This window comes from Chiloscyllium punctatum, chromosome 3 (assembly GCF_047496795.1).
Source record: "Chiloscyllium punctatum isolate Juve2018m chromosome 3, sChiPun1.3, whole genome shotgun sequence".
In the NCBI taxonomy this organism is placed as follows: Eukaryota; Metazoa; Chordata; class Chondrichthyes; order Orectolobiformes; family Hemiscylliidae; genus Chiloscyllium; species Chiloscyllium punctatum.
Window position 1 is genome coordinate 105,609,970 of NC_092741.1, and position 20,067 is coordinate 105,630,036.

Below are 20,067 nucleotides of genomic sequence, written 5' to 3' on the forward strand. Positions count from 1 at the left end.
CTACTCTTGAGGGTTTAAATTAATCTGGCTGGGGACTGGGATCCAACGCAGTGGTGAGACAAGGAATAAGAGTGAGGTTGGTACAGGAGTTAAATACAGCAAGGTAAATAGACAAGGCATATGCAAGAGCATTGTGGAGAATAGAGGAAGACTGATGAATTAAACTGCATTTATTTCGGTGCAAGAGGCCTGACAGATACGGCAAATGAACTCAGGGCATTGATGAGAACATGGGATTGGGATATCATTGCTATTATAGAAACATGGCTGAGGGAGGGACAGGACCCAATGTTTCAGGGTACCGACGCTATAGGAAGGATAGAAGGATAGGCAAGAGAGGAGAGGCAGGACTGGCATTTTTGATTCAGGAAAACATCACTGCAGTACTGAAACAGGATATTTCTGGGAAATCATCCCATGAAACTATTTGGTTGAAACAAAGAAATAAGAAGGATGTGATCACTTCGATGGGCTTCTATGTTAGGCCACTCATTTAGTCAGTAGGAAATTGAGGAGCAAGTCTGTAGGGAGATCGCAGATGACCTGTAAGAATAATAATAGTTCTAATAGTAGGGGATTTAACTTTCCAGTCATGGTCGCGACTGCCGTAGTGTTAAAAGCTTGGATGGGGTATGGCAGGGGCAAATCTTGACTTCCCTTGGGAAGTAAGGCAGGGCAAGTACTCAGGTAATGGTCACGAAGCACCTTTGGACCACTCACCATAATTCTGTTAATTTTAAAACACTAATGGAAAAGAATAAGCCTACTCCACCAGATAAAGTTTGAAATTGTGGCAAGGCCAATTTTGATGGTAATATTTAGGAAGTTTCAAAAGTTGACTGGGGGAGGCTGTTCGCAGGTAAAGAGACATTTGGTGTAAGTGGGAGTGTTTCAAAAGCGAGATAGCAAGAGTTCAGGAATATCACATTCCTGTTAGTGTGAAGGGCAAGGCGGGTAAGTTTGGTACTAGAGATACTGAGCCTCTGGTCAAGAAAAGGAAGACACTTGGGATCAAGTGAATCCCTTGAGGAGCATATGGAGTATAGGAGCACATTTAAGAGGAAAATCAGGAGGGCAAAAAGGGGACATGAGGTAGCTTTGGCAGATAAGATAAAAGAGAATCCAAAGAGATTCCACAAGTACATTATGGGAAAGAATAATGCTCCATAAAAATCAATGAGGCCATCTGTGTGGAACCACAGGAGATGGATAAGATCCTAAGTATTTCTCATCAATATTTACTGTGGAGAAAGACATGGAATCTTGTGAATTCAGTAAAATAAATAGTGATATCTTGAAGAGTCCACATTGCAGAAGAGGAGATGCTGAATGCTGAAAGCTTGTGACCAACAGTGTGCTGCAAGTATCAGTGCTAGGTCCACAGTTGTTTGTCATTTATATAAACATTCCAGATGAGAATATAGGAGGCATGGTTAGTAAGTTTGTGGATGACTGCAAATTGGTGGTATGGTGGACAGTGAAGAAGGTTATCTAAAGAGCACAACAGGATCTTGATCAACTGGACCAGTGGACCGAAGATGGCAGATGAAGTTTAATGCAGATAAAGGCAAGTTTTGGTAACATAAACCTGGGCAGTTAATGGTAGGGCCCTGGGGAGTGTTGACAAACAAGGAGACCTAGGGATGCAGGTACATAGTTCCTTGAATGTGGTGTCACAAATAGACAGGTGGTGAAGGAGGTATTTGGCATGCTTGCCTTTGTCAGTCAGAGCATTGAGTACAGGAGTTGGGACATCATGTTAGGGCTGTACAAGGTATTGGTAAGGCCACATTTGGAGTATTGGGTACAATTCTGGTCACCCTGCTATAGGAAGGACATCGAAGACATCATTAAACTGCAAAAGGAAAACAAAAAATTTGCAAGGATGCTACCGAGACTGGAAGGGTTGAGTTATAAGGATGGGCTGAATATGCTGGGACCTTTTCCCCTGAAGTGTAGGAGGCTGAAGGGTTTATAGATATTTATTGACTTTATAGATGTTTATAAAATCATGAGGGGCATAGATATGGTGAGGACTTTTTCCAGTGTAGGGAAATTCAAAACCAGAGGCCATTGGTTTAAGATGAGAGGGGCAAGATTTAAAAGAGACATGAAGGTCACCTTTTTTTTAACACAGAGAGTGGTAAGAGGAAGTGGTAAAGGTGAGTACAATTATAACATTCAAAGATATTGGGCAGGTACATAGATAGGCAAGGTTTAGAGGGATATAGTCAAATGGGACTGGTCAGTTTAGGAAAGCTGGTAGGCATGAACAAATTGGCTCAATGGGTCTATTTTCATGCTGTATGACTCTATAACTCAATGACTCCATGACATGAACAAGATCTCACAGCCAGCAGCTGTGCTTTGTGTTGAACACATTGCCTGAAAAAGCATTGGAAACAAATGTAACAGGAACTTTCAAAATGAAATGGAGGTAAAGACTTGGAAAGGAAGAAGTTACTCAGCTGTGTCAATAGACCATGACAGTATATCTAATTTGGGATACAATGGACTGTTTGTTCTGTATCAGTCGACATTTCTACAATATAACAGAGATAGTTGTCAGTGTACATGTAAGTAATATTGTATTTTTATAAAGGCACATCGTGATACAAATCTCAAACCAACTGCCCAAAACCAGGCCATTTCTGTAACTTTCCATGTGTCAGTTTTAGTTGAGCAGATTTACGGGTGGCATGGTGGTTCAGTGGTTATCACTGCTACTTCACAGTACCAGGGAACTAGGTTCAAATCCTCCCTTGGGTAACTGTCTGTGTGTAGCTCACACATTCTCCCCTTATCTGCTTGAGTTTCCTCTCATGGTCCAAAGATATGCTGGTTAGGTGAATTGGCTGTACTAAATTTCCCACAGTGGTCAGGGTAAATGTAGAGTAATGGATAGATTAGTCTTTGGAGGGTCAGTATGAATTTGTTGGGCTGAATGGCTGTAGGGGTTCTATGATTTGTTAAAGATAATATATCTAAGCAACTGGTTTTGGGGCTGTTTCAGCAGGCTGTAACTGCTGAGAATTAATGTTCTTCTATCCAACACTCCAAGCGCCTTTCGACCTCACTCAACCTGGATTGATCTGACCTGCCTACAGCATGAATCACCTGCTGTGAAATCTGCAAATATCTGAAATCTGACACAGCTTCCAGACTGAATGGGTGGTCTGTGCTTATGTTTGCTTTCTATGCTTTACATTGAAGTTTGCTTTCTCTCAGCACTGCTGGCTATGTCTTCACTGGAGTAACCTGTGTAGAGGAAATGACTTCATTTACATTTCCACTGCAGAGAGCTGAATCTGACTCGTGAGAGCCTCTCAGCTCCTGCTGCAAAGTGGCCAGTTTGGCAGCAACTAGGGAGGGTCAAAAGAAGTCAGCACTGATTGCTTCATCTAGTAGCTCCTTCAATATTTGCAGAGCATTTACACTGTACAGCACAGTACAGAATATTTGCTGTTCCACATTGATATCCACTCATTCCTCTTCCTTCAACGCCACTAATCTGTCTCCCTCTCTCTTTCTTTCACATGTTCATCCACTTTCCCTATAAAATTGATTGATTATATTCATTGTACTATTACTCATTATACTAATCATCCATCCTACGTTGGCCCATATTCCATATTCTCACCATTATATGGGATAGCTTGCTTCTCCTGAATTCCCAGTAGAAACAATTAGGGGAAGTTTATATTTATTAGCCCAGTTCTGGTCTGTGGAGCAAGTGGAAACAGCTTCTCTGTGTCTCCCCAACCAGATCCCTGCATGATACAGGGATCAATTACCAGTACCGTTCCTGACTCCAGATACTGAAGCAGTCCTTGCTCTAATGCAATTTATTCTTTTATTCAAGGGACATGGGCATCATTGGCTGGGCCAGCAGTTATTGCCCTTCCTCAGTTGCCCCTTGAGAAGGTGTTGGTGAATTGCTTTCCTCAACCTCTGTAGTCCATATGCTGTAGATGGATCTACAATGTTGTTAGCGAGTGAGTTCCAGAACTGTGACCCAGTAACAGTGATGTATTTCCAAGTCAGCATATGAGGAAGAGAAGTTTGAAGAGTGGTGTTCCTATCTGTCTGCTTTCCTTGTCCTTCTAAACAGAAGTGGTCATTGGTTTGGAAGGTGCTGCCAAAGGATCTTTGGTGAATTTCTATAGTGCATCTTATGGATAGTGTTCACACTGCTGCTACAGACCATTGGTGATGCAGGAAGTGAATGTTTATGGATGTGGTGCCAGTCAAGCGGGCTGCTTTATCCTGAATGGTGTCAAGCTTCTTGAGTGTTATTGGAGCAACACTGATCCAGACAAGTGAGGAGTATTCCATCACACTCCTGATTTGTGTCTTGTAGGTGGTAGACAGGCTTTAGGGTGACAGGAAATGACTCATTCACCAAAGGACTAACAACCTCTGACCTGCTTTTGTGGTCACTGGATTTAAATGGAGAGTCCAGTTCAGTTTCTGGTCAATGATAACACCCAGGATGCCTGATAGTGCCTCTCAGGGTCTTCAAGATTCCCTCTCAGTCTCCTATGCTCAAATGAAATCTCTCCCTATAACTCACCCTTGAGTCCTGGCAATATCTTTATAAATTTCTTCTGCACTCTTTCCAGTTTAAGAACATCCTTCCTATAGCAAGGTAACCAAAACTGAACACAATATTCCAAATGTGGCCTCACCAGTGTCCTGTACAACTGCAACATAACTTTCCAACTTCTGTACTCAATACCCTGATTGCTGAAGGCCAGTGTGCTAAAAGCACAGTCACCTGTGACTCCACTTTTGGAGAACCTTACACCTGAAGGTCCTTTGGTACCACTACACTCCTTAAGGCCCTACCATTCGCAATGAAACTCCTACCTTGATTTGACTTTCCAAAATACAAGACCATACACTTATTTATATTAAACTCCATTTGCCATTTCATGGCCCGCTTCCCCAGCTGATCAAGGTCTGATAATCTTTCTTTGCAAATTCAGATAATCTTCTTCGCTGTCCACAATACCTTCGATTTTATTGTTATCTGCAAACTTACTAATCATGCCTTACATTCTCATCCAAATCATTAATATAGATAACAAACAGCAAAGGGCCCAGCACTCACCCCTGAGGCACTCCACTAATCACAGGTCTCCAGTCCAACAAGCATCCTTCAACTATTACCCTTAGCCTCCTATCATCAATCCAATTGTGTATCCAATTTGCCAGTTCCCCCTGGATAGTTGATAGCATGTTTAGCGAATTGGTCACACCACAGATTAGGATTGCTGAAGGAGAAAGGGAATGGGTGACCAAAAGGCAGAGAAAGAGCAGGAAGGCAGTGCAGATGTCTCCCGCGATCATCTCCCTCCAAACAGGTATACCGTTTTGGATACTGTTGGGGGAAGATGGCTCACCAGAGGAAGGCAGCAATAGCCAGGTTCATGGCACTGTGGCTAGCTCTGCTTTACAGAAGGGCGGGAAAAAGATTGGAAGGGCTATAGTCATATAGTCAATTATAAAGGGAGTAAGTTGGCAGTTCTGTGGCCAAAACAAGACTCCTGAATTGTATGTTGTCTCCCAGGTGCACGGATCAGGGATGTCTCAGATAGGCTGCAGGACATTCTGAAGGGAGAGGGTGAACAGACAATTGTCGTAGTGCATATAGGCACCAATGATATAGGTCATAAATGGGATTAATTCCTACAAACAGAATTTAGAGAGTTCAGAACCAACTTAAAAAATAGGACCTCAGAGGTAGTAATCTCAGGATTGCTACCAGTGCCACATGCTACTCAGAGTAGAAATGAATGAATAGGTAGGATGAATGCATGGCTTGAGAGATGGTGCAGGAAGGAGGAGTTCAGATTTTGCGACATTGGGACTGGTTCTGGGGGAGGTGGGATGTTTACAAATTGGATGGTTTATACCTGGGCAGGACTGGAACCAATGTCCTTGTGGGTGCTTTCGTTAATGTTGTCGGGGTGGGTTTAAACTAATATGGCAGGGGGATTGGAACCAAATGAGGAGATAAGTGGACAGGAAGGAGGTGGTAACTAAAGCCTGTAAAGAACTAGGTAATGAAGTCAGCGTGACTAAAGGGAAGAATAGCCAGGGAGCAAATGATGAATGCAAAGGGACTGGTGGTCTGAGATGCATTTGTTTTAATGTAAGAAGTGTAGTAGGTAAGGTAGATGAACTTAGTCTTGGATTAGTCTCTGGGAGTATGATGTTATTGCTGTTACTGAGACTTGGTTAAGGGAAGGGCATGATTGGTAAGTAAATATCCCAGGATAATGCTGCTTCAGGTGAGATAGAGTGGTAGGTAAAAGGGGTGGAGGAGTTGCATTACTGGTCACATAGGATATCACAGCTGTGCTGAACAAGGGCACTGTGGAGGACTCAAGCAGTGAGGCAATATGGGCAGGATTCAGAAAAAGGAAGGGTGCAGTCACAATGTTGGGGCTGTACTACAGGCCTCCCAACAGCGAATGTGACATAGACAAGATTATGGAAAGATGTAGGAGCAACAGGCTGGTAGTGATAGGAGATTTTAATTTTCCCAGCATTGATTGGGATTCACTTAGTGTTCGATGTCTAAATGGAGCAGAATTTATAAGGAGCATCCAGGAGGATTTTCCGGAGCAATATGTAAATAGTCCAACTCAGCAAAGGGCCATAGTGGACCTGGTATTGGGGAATAGCCTGGTCAGGTGGTTGACGTTTCAATAGGAGAATGCTTTGGGAATAGTGATCACAATTCCATAGATTTTTAAATACTCATGGACAAAGACAAGAGTGGTCCTAAAGGAAGAGTGGGGAAGGCCAGCAATACCAAAACTCAACAGGAGCTGGGGAATGTGGATTGGGAGCAGTTGTTAGAAGGTGAATCCACATTTGATATGTGGGAGGCTTTTAAAGAGAGGTTGATGAGAGTGTAGGACGGACATGTCCCTGTGAAAATGAGGAATAGAAATGGCAAGATTAGGGAACCATGGATGAAAGGTGAAATTGTGAAACTAGCTAAGAGGAAAAATGATGCATACATAAGGTCTAAGTGACTGAAGACAGATGAAGCTTTGGAAGAACATTGGGAATGTAGGTCCAATCTGAAATGAAGAATTAAGAGGGCTAAAAGGGGTCATGAAATATCCTTAGCAAACAGGATTAAGGAAAACCCCAAAGCCTTTTATTCATATATAAGGAGCAAGAGGGTAACTAGAAAAAGGGTTGGTCCACTCAATGACAAAGGAGGAAAGTTATCCGTGGAGTCAAAGAAAATGGGTGAGATTCTTAACGAGTACTTTACAATGGTATTCACCAATGATGGATGTTGAGGTTAGGGATAGATGTTTGATTACTCAAGGTCAAGTTGGCATAAGGAGGGAGGAAGTGTTGGGTATTCTAAAAGGCATTAAGGTGGACAAGTCCCCAGGTCTGGATGAGATCTATCCCAGGTTACTGAGGGAAATGAAAAAGGAAATAACTGGAACCTCAACAGTATCTTTGCAGCACGGGTGAGGTCCTGGAGGACTGGAGAATTGCTAATGTTGTCTCCTTGTTTAAGAAGGGTAGCATGGATAATCGAGGTAATTACAGACTGGTGAACCTGACATCAGTTGAAAGGAAGCTGCTGGAGAAGATCTGAGGGTTGGAATGGATTTCCATTTGGAAGAAAATGGGCTTGTCAGTGATAGGCAAGGTTTTGTGCAAGGAAGGTCATATCTTACCAACTTAATAGAATTAATTGAGAAAGTGACAAAGTTGATTGATGAGGCTGTAGACGTCATCTACATGGATTTCAGTAAGGCATTTGATAAGGTTCCCCATGGTAGGCTGATGGGGAAATTGAAGTTGCATGGGGTTCAGGGTGTACTAGCTAGACAGATAAAGAACTGGCTGGGCAACAGGAGACAGAGAGTAGTAGTGGAAGTTAGTTTCTCAAAATTGAGAACTGTGACCAATGGTGTTCTACAGAGATCCGTGTTGGGACTACTGTTGTTTGTGATATACATACATGATTTGGAGGAAAGTATGGGTGGTCTATTTAGCAAGTTTGCAGATTATTGGTGGAGTAGCAAATAGTGAATGAGCAAATAGTCAGAGAATACAGCAGAATATAGATAGTTTGGAGAGTTGGGTGGAAAAATGGCAGATGGAGTTCAATCGGGCAAATACGAGGTGATGCATTTTGGAAGCTCCAATTCAAGAGCGAACTATACAGTAATTGGAAAAGACATGGGGAAAATTGATGTACAGAGAGATCTGGGTGTTCAGGTCCTTTGTACCCTGAAGGTGGCAATGCAGATCAATAGAGTGGTCAAGAAGGGATATGGCATGCTTACCTTCAATGCACGGGGTATTGAGTACAAGAGTTGCCAGGTCATGTTACGGTTGTATAGGACTTTCATTCAGCCACATTTGGAACACTGCATACAGTTCTGGTCACCACATTACCAAAAGGATGTGGATGCTTTGGAGAGGCTGCAGAGGAGATTCACCAGGATGTCGCCTGGTATGGAGTGTGCTAGCAGTAAAGAGAGGTTGAGTAGATTAGAATTATTTGCATTGGAAAGACGGAGTTGGGGGTGACCTGATTAAGATCTATAAAATCATGATAAGTTTTAGATAGGGTGGACAGCAAGAAGCTTTTTCCCAGAGTGGGAGATGCCATTACTAGGGGACATGAGTTTAAGTTGAGAGGGGAAAGGCTTGAGGAAGGTATGCATGGAAAGTTTTTAATCACAGCAGTTGGTGGGTGCTTGAAATGCATTGCCAGCGGAGGTGATAGAGGTGGGCACTACAGCATCATTTAAGATGTATCTAGACAGATACATGAATGGGCAGGGAGCAAAGTGATACAGATGCTTAGAAAATAGGTGACAGGTTTAGATCGAGGATCTGGCTTGGCGCAGGCTTAGAGGGCCAAAGGACATGTTCCTGTGCTGTAAATTTTCTTTGTTCTTTCTCCTTTGATTCCATGTGATCTAACTTTCCAGAGCAGCCTACCATATGGAACCTTATCAAATTCCTTAGTAAAATCCACATAGACTACGTCTACCACCCTGCTCTCGCCAACCTTCCTGGTTACTTCATCAAAGAATTCTAACTAATATGTGAGGCATGATCTCCCATGCACAAAGCCACGCTGACTACTCCTCATAAAACCCTGTCTTTCCAAATGCCTGTATATCTTATCCCTCAGAATATTCTCAAGTAACTTACCTACCACAGATGTTAGGCTTACTGGTCCACAGTTCCCAGGTTTCTCTTTGCAGCCCTTCTTGAATAAAGGCACAACATTCGCTACCCTCCAGTCTTCCGAGACCTTACCTGTGGCTAACTGTGATGCAAAAATATCAGACAGGGTCCATGTAATTTCTTCTCTAGCCTCTTGCAGTGTTCTTGGATGTATCTGGGTCATAACCAGATTTATCCACTTTCAATTTGTTCTATTACATCCAACACCACCTCTACTGTGATATGGACTGATCCAAAGACAGTTCCCAAGTTCCTCAAGTCTTCATGTCTTTCTCCACAATAAACAAGAGGAGAAATTTTCATTTAGGATGTCATCCATCTCCTGCAGTTCTACGCATGCATGTCCACTTTGATCCTTGAGGGGCCCTATTGTCTATTTCGCTATTCTTTTTCCCTTAATATACTTGAAGAACCTCTTTGGATTCACACTAATCTTCTCAGCCAAGGCTATCTTGCGCCCCCTTTTCACTCTCCTGATTTCCTTCTTCAAAAGACTCCTGTAGTCCTTGTAAACCTTCAGGGATTTCCATGATCCCAGCTGCTGGTACCTGACACATACCTCCCTTTTTCTGGTCAAAACCTCAATATCTTTTGTCATCCAGGGTTCCTTATTTCTCTCAACCTTGCCTTTCACCCTCACAGGAACAACTCTCGCTATCTCACTTTTATCCCACTTGCCAGAGGTCCCTTTGCCTGCAAACAAACCACTCCAATCAACCCCTGCAAGCTCATATCTAATTACATTAAAATTCACCTTGCTCCAATTTAGAACTTGAACCTGTGGACCAGTTTTGTCCCTCCCCAAAACTATTTTTAATTTAATAGAATTATGGTCACAGGTCCCAAAGTGCTCACCTACTGTCACTTCCATCACCTGTTGTGCCCTACTTCCCAAAAAGTCAGTTGAGTTTTGCCCCTTCCTGAGTAGAACCCTCTATATACTGCTTGAGGAAACTTTCCTGAACGGACTTAACAATTTCCACTCCATCTAAACCGTTAACATTCTGGCAGTCTCAGTCTATGTTAGGAAAATTACAATCCCCTTCTATGATAATCCTATTGCTCCTGCAAGCCTCCCCAGTTTCCCTGCATATTTATTATTCTAATTCCTGTTGAGTATTTGAGTACAACGCCATTAACATCTTATTTCTTAGCTCCACCCACAAAGCTTGAATGATTCTCCAGTTATTTCATCATTGACTACTGCTGTGACACTCACCTTAATCAAAAATGCAACTCCCCCTCCCTTCTTTCCACTACCTCTGTCCCGCCTAAAATACCTGTACTCTGGTATATGAAGCTGGCAGTCCTGTCATTCCCTTAGTCATTTTCAGATAGTATTAATATAATATTGCAGTCCCACCTCGGAATGGTACTATTTGGCGCCACCTTTTTGGCACCGATCATTTGACCCCGTCGTTTTGGCTCTAAACTGTTATGGCATTCATTACTTTGGCACTGAGCTGTTTTGGTGCCAATTCAGAATGAGAGCCCATAAGAAGTTCGTTTTTATTACATTGTAAGAAATAAATCTAATTCTTTTTTATTCATTTTTTTAACCTATTCATTATAAAAACAAATTTCTACATTTTGTTACATTTATCAAACACATATAGATAACCATCGTGTGAAAATTTTGGTTTGTTTCTTTTGCTTAGAATGTTTTCAGCCATTTCTGGTATGGGCTGTACAAGAAAATAGAAAGAAAATTGTATTACAGCTTTCCAATGTGACGACAGAAGGGCTTAAGTATCATCAAGGCAGTAGATGACTATTAACAATTGTTAAATGAGAAAATTATTACAAAATGAGATTTGAATCTACAGCGGGTCATTACAGCTTTGACTATCAACTCTTGCTAGATGAGAAAATTACATTGGGTCATTAGTCATCCTCTATTCTTTAACCAAACAAGACTTTTTTTTACTCTGAATTGGTGCCAAAACAGCTCAGCGCCAAAGTAATGAGCGCCAAAACAGTTTAGAGCCGAAACGGCAGGGCCAAATGATCGATGCCAAAAGGGCAGTGCCAAAACATACCCGACCCATCCCACCTACCTATCTACACACTGAGTTTATCCACCTTACCTTTCAGCCCTCTTGCATTGAAATAAATTTCATCCAATTAGCATTCCTTGCTCCCTGTTGTGTTCCAGCCTGACCTGTCTCTTCACTTTACTATTTCTGAATACTGTATCTCCTTCCAACCTTGCACTTGCCTCCCTCTGTTGAGGATCCCACCCACCCCCGTCAATCTAGTTTAAACTCTCCCTTGTAGCACTAGCAAACCTGGCTCTTCCATAGCTTATAGCAAGTTGATTAGAAAATATCTTGAATTTGTTTAAGTTAATATGTTTTGGGTATAAAATTGTTCGCAGGGGATAGTTGAGTCAAAATGTAAAGCTTTAGGATTGGGTGGTGCAGTAGCTCAGTGGTCAGCGCGGCTACTACACAGCGCAAGGGACCTGGGTTCAATTCTGGCCTCGGGTGACTGTCTGTGTGGTGTTTGCAAGATCTTCTCCATGTCTGTCAGGTTTCCTCCTGCTGTCCAAAGATGTGCAAGTTAGGTGGATTGGCCATGCTAAATTTCCGTATTGTGCAAGCTAGGTGGATTAGCCATGGGAGAAGCAGTGATGGGATGGGATGGTCTTTGGAGGGTTTATGTTGACTTGAAGGACTGAATGGCCTGCTTCCACAATGTTGGGATTCTATGATTCTCCACCCATGTTTTCTGAAGCCGAGCCTTTTGACCAGTGGGAAAATGAAGTTTCAATGTGAATTTGAGTTGTTTCTTCTCCAAGCAGAAAGCAATATATGACTTTAACATAGAATCCCTAGAGTGTGGAAATAGGCCCTTCAACTCATCAAGTCCACATCACGGTAGCCCACAAAACCACTAACACACTAAAACAGCAGCTGATGAACTTGAAAGTCTCTAAACAGACAACAAGCAAAACTAAAGTCATTTAGATTAGATTACTTACAGTGTGGAAACAGGCCCTTTGGCCCAACAAGTCCACACCGCCCCGCCAAAGCGCAACCCACCCATACCCCTACATCTACCCCTTACCTAACACTACGGACAATTTAGCATGGCCAATTCACCTGACCTGCACATCTTTGGACTGTGGGAGGAAACCGGAACACCCAGAGGAAACCCACGCAGACACGGGGAGAATGTGCAAACTCCACACAGTCAGTCACCTGAGGCGGGAATTGAACGCGGGTCTCTGGTGCTGTGAGGCAGCAGTGCTAACCACTGTGCCACCGTGCCGCCCACAAAATACCATGCAAGGACTGTAACAAACTACATTGGACAAACAGGCAGAAAACTAGCCACCAGGATACACGAACATCAACTAGCCACAAAACTACATGATGCACTCTCATTAATATCCTTATCTACAGATGTGGAAGGACACCACTTCGCCTGGGACAACACATCCATCCTAGGACAAGCCAAACAGAGACATGCACGAGAATTTGTAGAAACATGGCATTCCAACCAGAAATCTATCAACAAATACATTGACTTGGACCCAATTTACCACCCCCAAGAAAAAGAACAGGAAATAACATCACCATAGGAAATGACATCACCACAGGCAATTACATCACCAACCCAAAGAAACCCAAACATATATATAGAAAGCAGGAATCATCAGCAATGCTTCATCTGGAGACTCACTGAAGATGAAATATCTGAACATGAACCTTCCAGCTTAGCGAGCAAATCTACATCCAGAATTTCAATCTGAGCTACATTTCATCTCAAAACTTGATGGCACGTATGGAAAATTTTAACCACATCCTTGTGCAGTCCAAGCCAAAATAAATGCTTTTGCAGCTTAGCCTGAGTCTTCCTCATACCTAGATGACTCCGACTGGTAATTCATGTGCTACCCTTAATACTTCCTGTCTGTATACTACCGGCAACAAAATCTTGTGCTCTTCTGCCTATTTCTCCTCTGCACGAACCTGCCTTGGTCTCCATTTTCATCTTAGGACTCTGCCTTGAAGACAATAAGCCTCAGGAATACATTCTGGTTTCTTTTCTGACTATGCATCAACATATACAGGGTGGCCCCTGTCTTTGCTGAATCGTTTTCCGTGGTTTCAGTTACCCGCAGTTTACTGTGACCTGAGCATATTATAGGGAACCTTCCAGAAACAGGAATCAGAAGCTGCCTGGAAGGTAAATTTCCCATTTATGTACCTGTCAGACAGGGAGGAAGTTGTCAAGTGCAGGAGCCGTGGTTTACTAAGGAAGTTTACTAAGGGGCTGCATTTTGGGAAAGCAAAACAAAAAAAAGCAGGACTTATATAATTAATGGTAAGGTCCTAGGGAGTGTTGCTGAACAAAACGACCTTGGAGTGCAGGTTCATAGCTTCTTGAAAGTGGAGTCGCAGGTAGATAGGGTAGTGAAGAAGGCATTTGGTATGCTTTCCTTTATTGGTGACAGTATTGAATATCGGAGTTGGGTGGTCATGATGCAGCTGTACAGAACATTGGTTAGACCACTGTTGGAATATTGCGTGCAATCCTGGTCTCCTTCATATTGGAAAGATGGTGTGAAACTTGAAAGGATTCAGAAAAGATTTACATGTATGTTGCCAGGATTGGAGGATTTGAGCTATGGGGAGAGGGTGAACAGGCTGGGGCTGTTTTCCCTGGAGTGTCGGAGGCTGAGGGGTGACCTTATAGAGGTTTACAAAATTATGAGGGGCATGGATAGAGTAAACAGACAAAGTCTTTTTCCTGGGTTCGGGGAGTCCAGAACTAGAGGGCATAGGTTGAGGGTGAGAGGGGAAAGATATAAGAGAGACCTAAGGGGCAATCATTTCATGCAGTGGGTGAAAGTGTGTATGGAAGTAGTGGAGGCTGGTACAATTGCAACATTTACAAGGCATTTGGCTGGATATATGAATAAGAAGGGTTTGGAGGGATATAGGCCGGGTGCTGGCAGGTGGGACAAGATTGGGTTGGGATATCTGGTCAGTATGGATGGGTTGGACCGAAGGGTCTGTTTCCATGCTATACATCTCTATGACTCTATAACTGTAAAGCAGGGAGGAGATTGCTGGGCCTTTGGCTTTGATCTTTATGTTGGCATTGTCTACAGGAATAGTATCAGAACACTGGAGGATAGCAAATGTTATTCCCTTGTTCAAAAAAGGGAGTAGAGACAACCCTGGTAATTATAGATCAGTGAGCCTTATTCAGTTGCAGGTAAAGTGTTGGAAAAGGCTATAAGAGATAGGATTTATAATCATCTCGATAGGAATAAGTTTATTAGGGATGGTCAGCATGGTTTCAAAAAGGGTTGGTTCTACCTCACAAATCTTATTGAGTTCTTTGAGAAGGTGACCAAACAGGGTAAAGCAGTTAATGTGGTATATATGGATTTCAGCAAGGTTTTTGACAAGGTTCCCCACGGTAGGTTATTGCACAAACTACGGAGGCGTGGGATTGTGGGTGATTTCATGGTTTGGATCAAGAAATTAGCTAGCTGAAAGGTTTTGGTTGTTGGGAAATGTTTATCCTGGTGTTCAGTTACTAGTTGTGTAGCGCAAAGATCTGTTTTAGGTACGCTTCTGTTTGTCATTTTTATAAATGACCTGGATGAGGGTGTAGAAGGATGGGCTAGTAAATTTGCAGACGGCAGTAAGGTCGGTACAGTTGTAGATAGTGCTGAAGGGGCATAGATAAGTTGCAGAGCTGGGCTGAGAGGCAGCAAATGGAGTTTAATGCAGAAAAGTGTGAGGTGATTCACTTTGGAAGGAGTGACAGGAATGCAGAGTTCTGGGCTAATGGTAAGATTCTTGGTAGTGTAGATGAGTAAAGAGATCTCGGTGTACATGTACATAGATCCCTCAAAGTTGCCACCCAGGAGGAAAGGGCTGTTAAGGAGGCTTATGGTGTGGTAGCTTTTATTAGTAGACAAATGAGTTTCAGAAACATGAGGTCATGCTGCAGCTGTACAAAACTCTGGTCTGGCCGCACTTGGAGTATTGCATATAGTTCTGGCTACTGCATTATAGGAAAGATGCAGAAGCTTTGGAAAGAGTTCAGAGGAGATTTACTAGGATGTTGCCTGGTATGGAAGGAAGGTCCTACAAGGAAAGTTTGAGGGACTTGAGGCTGTTTTCATTAGAGAGAAGAAGGTTGAGAGGTAACCTAATTGAGGTATACAAGAAAGTCAGAGGGTTAGATAGGTTGGACAGTGAGAGCCTTTTTCCAAAGATGGTGATGGATGGTACGAGGGTCATAGCATCAAATTGAGGGGTGATAGCTTTGGGGCAGATGGCAGAGGTAGTTTCTTTACTCAGAGAGTAGTAGGGGTGTAGAATGCACTGCCTGCAACAGTTGTAGACTTGCCTACTCTACGGGCATTTAATTGGTCATTGGATAGGCATATGGATGAGAATGGAATAGTATAGGATAAGTGGGCTTCAAATATGGTTCCACATGGTGGTACAACATCAAGGACCAAAGGGCCTATACTGTGCTGTAATGTTCTATGTTCTATGTTCCTTCATCTTTCTCTTTAGTTTTTGCTTCTTGCTGTGACTAATGACAGTGGGGTCTTGTTACTACACAGTCTGGAAAAATTCCAGGGTATTTTTCTTTTAACTCTTCAGTTCCCTGGTCTTCCTTTGGCTTCTCCACAACAAGGGGTGTCACTCCCACCTGTATTCCTGGAGCTGACACTCTGACAATAACTCCAATCTGATCTTACACAGGGTAACACTGTTCCATCTATTCCACAAATTACCACTCTCTCAGCATGTCAGAAAGAGTGCAAATACATTCATCCCTTACTATTAGAGACTGATTAGCTCTCATGTCTCTCAAAACTTTAACTTCTTTCCCTTCTCCCCCTGTTCCTCCTGAGTAAACTTTACCCAAAGAGCTGAGGTCTTTATAACAATCAGGCGCCTACTCAAAACCCAGTCCTTGTCTAGGCTGTGCACTCTCTTGCAGCTCTTTGACTTTTATTGGAGTTTCCTTTACTACTTTTACTAATCCCACTGGCTTAGTCGCTTTTACCATATCTTTTCCCATAATGCCTTACCACAGTGAAAAAATCTTTTCCAAATGTTCCTCTTAAACCATCGGCATTGTAATTCTCATTAGATTAGATTCCCTACAGTGTGGAAACAGGCCCTTTGGCCCAACCAGTCCACGCTGACCATTCGAGGAGTAACCCACCTCGCTCTGACTAATGCACCTAACACTATGGGCAATTTAGCATGACCAATTCACCTGACCTGCACATCTTTGGACTGGGGGAGGAAACCCATGCAGATATGAGGAGAATATGCAAACTCCATACAGACAGGTGCCCGAGGCTGGAATCAAACCTGGGACCCTGGCACTGTGAGGCAGCAGTGCTAACTACTGAGCCATCATGCCGCCCTTAGAAAGCCTACTGCACCTGGTATTCCCACGCAGTATCCCATCCAAGTACTAACCAGGCCTGAGTCTGCTTAGCTTCCAAGATCAGGTGTTTTCTGACTAGTATGGCCATTGGCATTTTGTGCCCCACTCCATTGCAGTGAAAACACCTAAGGCCTTTCACCTCCTTTTCATCCCCTTGGGCTTCTTTTTTCACCTGTGGTAAACTATTCCCAGTGTGATCTACTCTTTGTTTTGTAGTGAACGTTCTTCCCTCTTCCAATTTCTATCCTGTCGGAAGCTAAATTTCACCTTACGTACCAATAAATAGTCATCTGCTATCACTGCTGGTCTTCTCATTTCTTGCATTTTCTGTTTATCCACATGAATTCTGAACATCTCTGGAAGTGAGTTTTTAAACTCCTCTGGCAGAATAATCTCTCTTAGAGTCTCATATATCTTACCTATTTTTAACACCCACACCCATCTCTCAAAATTACTGTGTTCAGTACTTTCGAACTCAACATAAGTCTGACCAGGTTCCTTCTTTATGATTCTGAACTGTTATCTATATGCTTCTGGTACCAATTCATTAGCACTCAAAATAGCTTTTTTGACATCTGCATAATCTCTTGATCCCTCATCTGACAGCGCTGCTAATACCTCACTTGCTTTGCCTACCTGCTTAGTCTGAACTAGTTCTCTGGCCACTCCATCTGCCTAGCCAATTTTTCAAATGAAACAAGGAAGGCTTCAACATCTTTCTCATCAAAATATGGCATTTGTATATATCACTCCCTTCTCTCTTCATCTTCATCTTGCTAACTTGACTTTTCTGACTAATTCGCAATTTCTGATGTTCAAATTCTCTCTCTTTCTCTTTCTTCTCTGTCTTTCTTTTTGCTCAGTTAAGAACCTTCTCTCCCTTTCTTTATCTTCGAACTCCATTTGCCTCAATTGCAATTTAAGTTTTTCTAACTCTATTGCACTTGCCTGTTTCTCTGATACACTTAAGTGCTTGACCAACTCCATTACAATTTCAACTTTCCTTTTGGCCCTGGTGAAACACAATTCCAATCTATTTACTAATTCTAAAAGTATGCCATTCCTTTGGCTTTCTAAACTTTCTTGGCAAATTTGAGAAGCATCTTCAAACCCCAGAACCTCTTTTGCAATCTCAAGAGCCATTTTCTTCATTTTTTAATTTAACCAACCACAAGTAACCAGAATTAAACAAATTTTCTCACCTGCATTGTATTTAAAGTTCTAGGACACTAATTGGCAAGTGTTTAAGTCTACTGGGATCATTTGTACCCCAAATCTGTTTAAATCCATCCAAATCTCAGACTGGATCTGTCTAACCCTGTCCAAATCTATCCAAATCTCAGACCCAAGCCCCCAGATTATTGGAAGGTCAACGCCATAACAAAATTGGACTCCTACCTAATAGCAGGATTGGAGGACTCTATAGAGAAAGTTGGACAAGCTACTGACATCACAAATTTGGACTTATTGTGTGGTACCTTTATCAGAGAAAGTGAAAGAAGCTTCTGCATTTGTAAGCCCAAATGGGTTACATCAATTCAAAGTAATGCCCTTTGGAATGAAGAACACAGCAGCCACATTCCAAAGACTCATGAGCAGAGTTGTGGCCAAATTAATAAATTGTGCAGTTCATTTGGATGATAGTGATCTTTAGCGAGTCATGAAAATATCACATGGTACAGTTGGCAGAGCTCTTTGAATTATTACGAGATGCAGAACTGATAATAAACTTAAAGTAAACAGAATTCACAAAGGCAGAGGTGAGGTTCTTGGGACATAACATCAGTCATGGAATGTTGACCCCAAGAAAAGCAAAGACAAAGGTCATCGAGAGCTATCGTCAAAGAAAAAGGTGCTTCGATTTTTGGGACTAAACAGATTCTACCGGAAGCTTGTTCCAAACCTCAGCAGTGTGGTGGCACCGCTAACAGATTTACTAAAGAAAAACATAAAATTTCAGTGGGCAGAACAATGCCAGGAAGCATTTGAGAATTTAAAAGCAGTATTAACCACAGTACCCATTTTAGCAACACCAACTTTTTTTGAAACCCTTCAAAGTTGCAATCAATGCTAGCAATACAGGAGTCAGAGATGTACTGCTACAGGAAGCTGATGATTGAATTGAACAGCCAATTGGCTACTTTTCAAAGAAACTCAACACCCACCAGAGAAAATACTCTCCCATCAAAAAAGAATTATTGAGTTTGGTACTGCCCTTACAACATTTTATCGTTTATGTGATGAACAATGTGTCAGAGACAGTTGTGTACACGGACCATGATCCTCTTACATTCTTGGAAAGGTTTAAAGATTCAAATATGAAACTATATCTTTGGAGTCATATGTTGCCAATTTTTAATTCATAAATTGTACATGTTGTGAGTCGTAAAAATGTGATAGCAGATGCATTACCGTGGATTTAAAGGATAAAGTATGGAAAAGATTTGACAGATTCCAATGTTATATATGTGTGCAGAAATAAAAAGAAAGGTATAACTTAGATTAATGACCTATATATTTCATTGTAATGGGATTAAGAATTAGAAAAAAAAATGAACCCATGATGGTTTTCTTTTCTTAAAGGGGGAGGTGTTATGAAGTTGAAGGCATGTACCATACCTTTAGGAGAGAGTGAATGCTTTCTGAACTGAGAGATTATAAACACCTGCGTATATGACTGGATGGTAGTCCCAGAATGTACTGGAAAATTGAAAATATGTAACAGTTGGCTGTCAAATGGATACCTGAATTTTGGTTGCTATTTTGTCGACAATTTACATATATAGGTATAAAATTTTCAAGTTTGAAAATAGGTCAGAGAGCATCTGCTTACATCTAGCTCTCCAAGAAATCCGGAAGCACTCTCCATCAAAGGTACCTATTCATATGAAACATACAGGCAATAAAAAGAAAGAAGACAACCCAGGGTGATTCTCAGCAAGAAGAAGAAAGACATAGAAGATGACAGCCACTGTGTGGTTTTGAAATTAAGTTGCTGTAATTTTAATAAGTGTCTTATTGGAACAGCATATTGTTATAGAGTTGGAGCAGTTAAGAGAAAAGGTGGCATTGAGTTGTGAACAGTTGTTTAATGATCACATTTAGAGTTAAAAAGTAAATCAATGTTATTTTCTTTAAATAGTGGAATTTGGGAGTTCTCTGTCACTCATATTTTAACACATCACGAGCTTTTCTGGGTTTTTGGTTTAATTAATAGAGGGATTCACCTCCGGGTTGTAACAATAGGTGTTAAAGTCTATTCAACTTCCTTGCTGAGTGCAGGAAAAGTATCTGCACTCAGAGGATTGCTGAAGAAAAAAGCATGTCATTTATTCCTGTGGCAGGATAATCACCAACCTATGGTCAATACATTGA

At 41.9% G+C, this 20,067-nt stretch overlaps 1 pseudogene; it reads right to left on the bottom strand.

Annotated features, from left to right (window-relative positions):
- Positions 1–16,675: 16,675 nt before the first annotated feature.
- On the bottom strand, positions 16,676–16,784 carry LOC140472825 (5S ribosomal RNA; annotated as a pseudogene).
- Between the last annotated feature and the right edge of the window lie 3,283 nt (positions 16,785–20,067).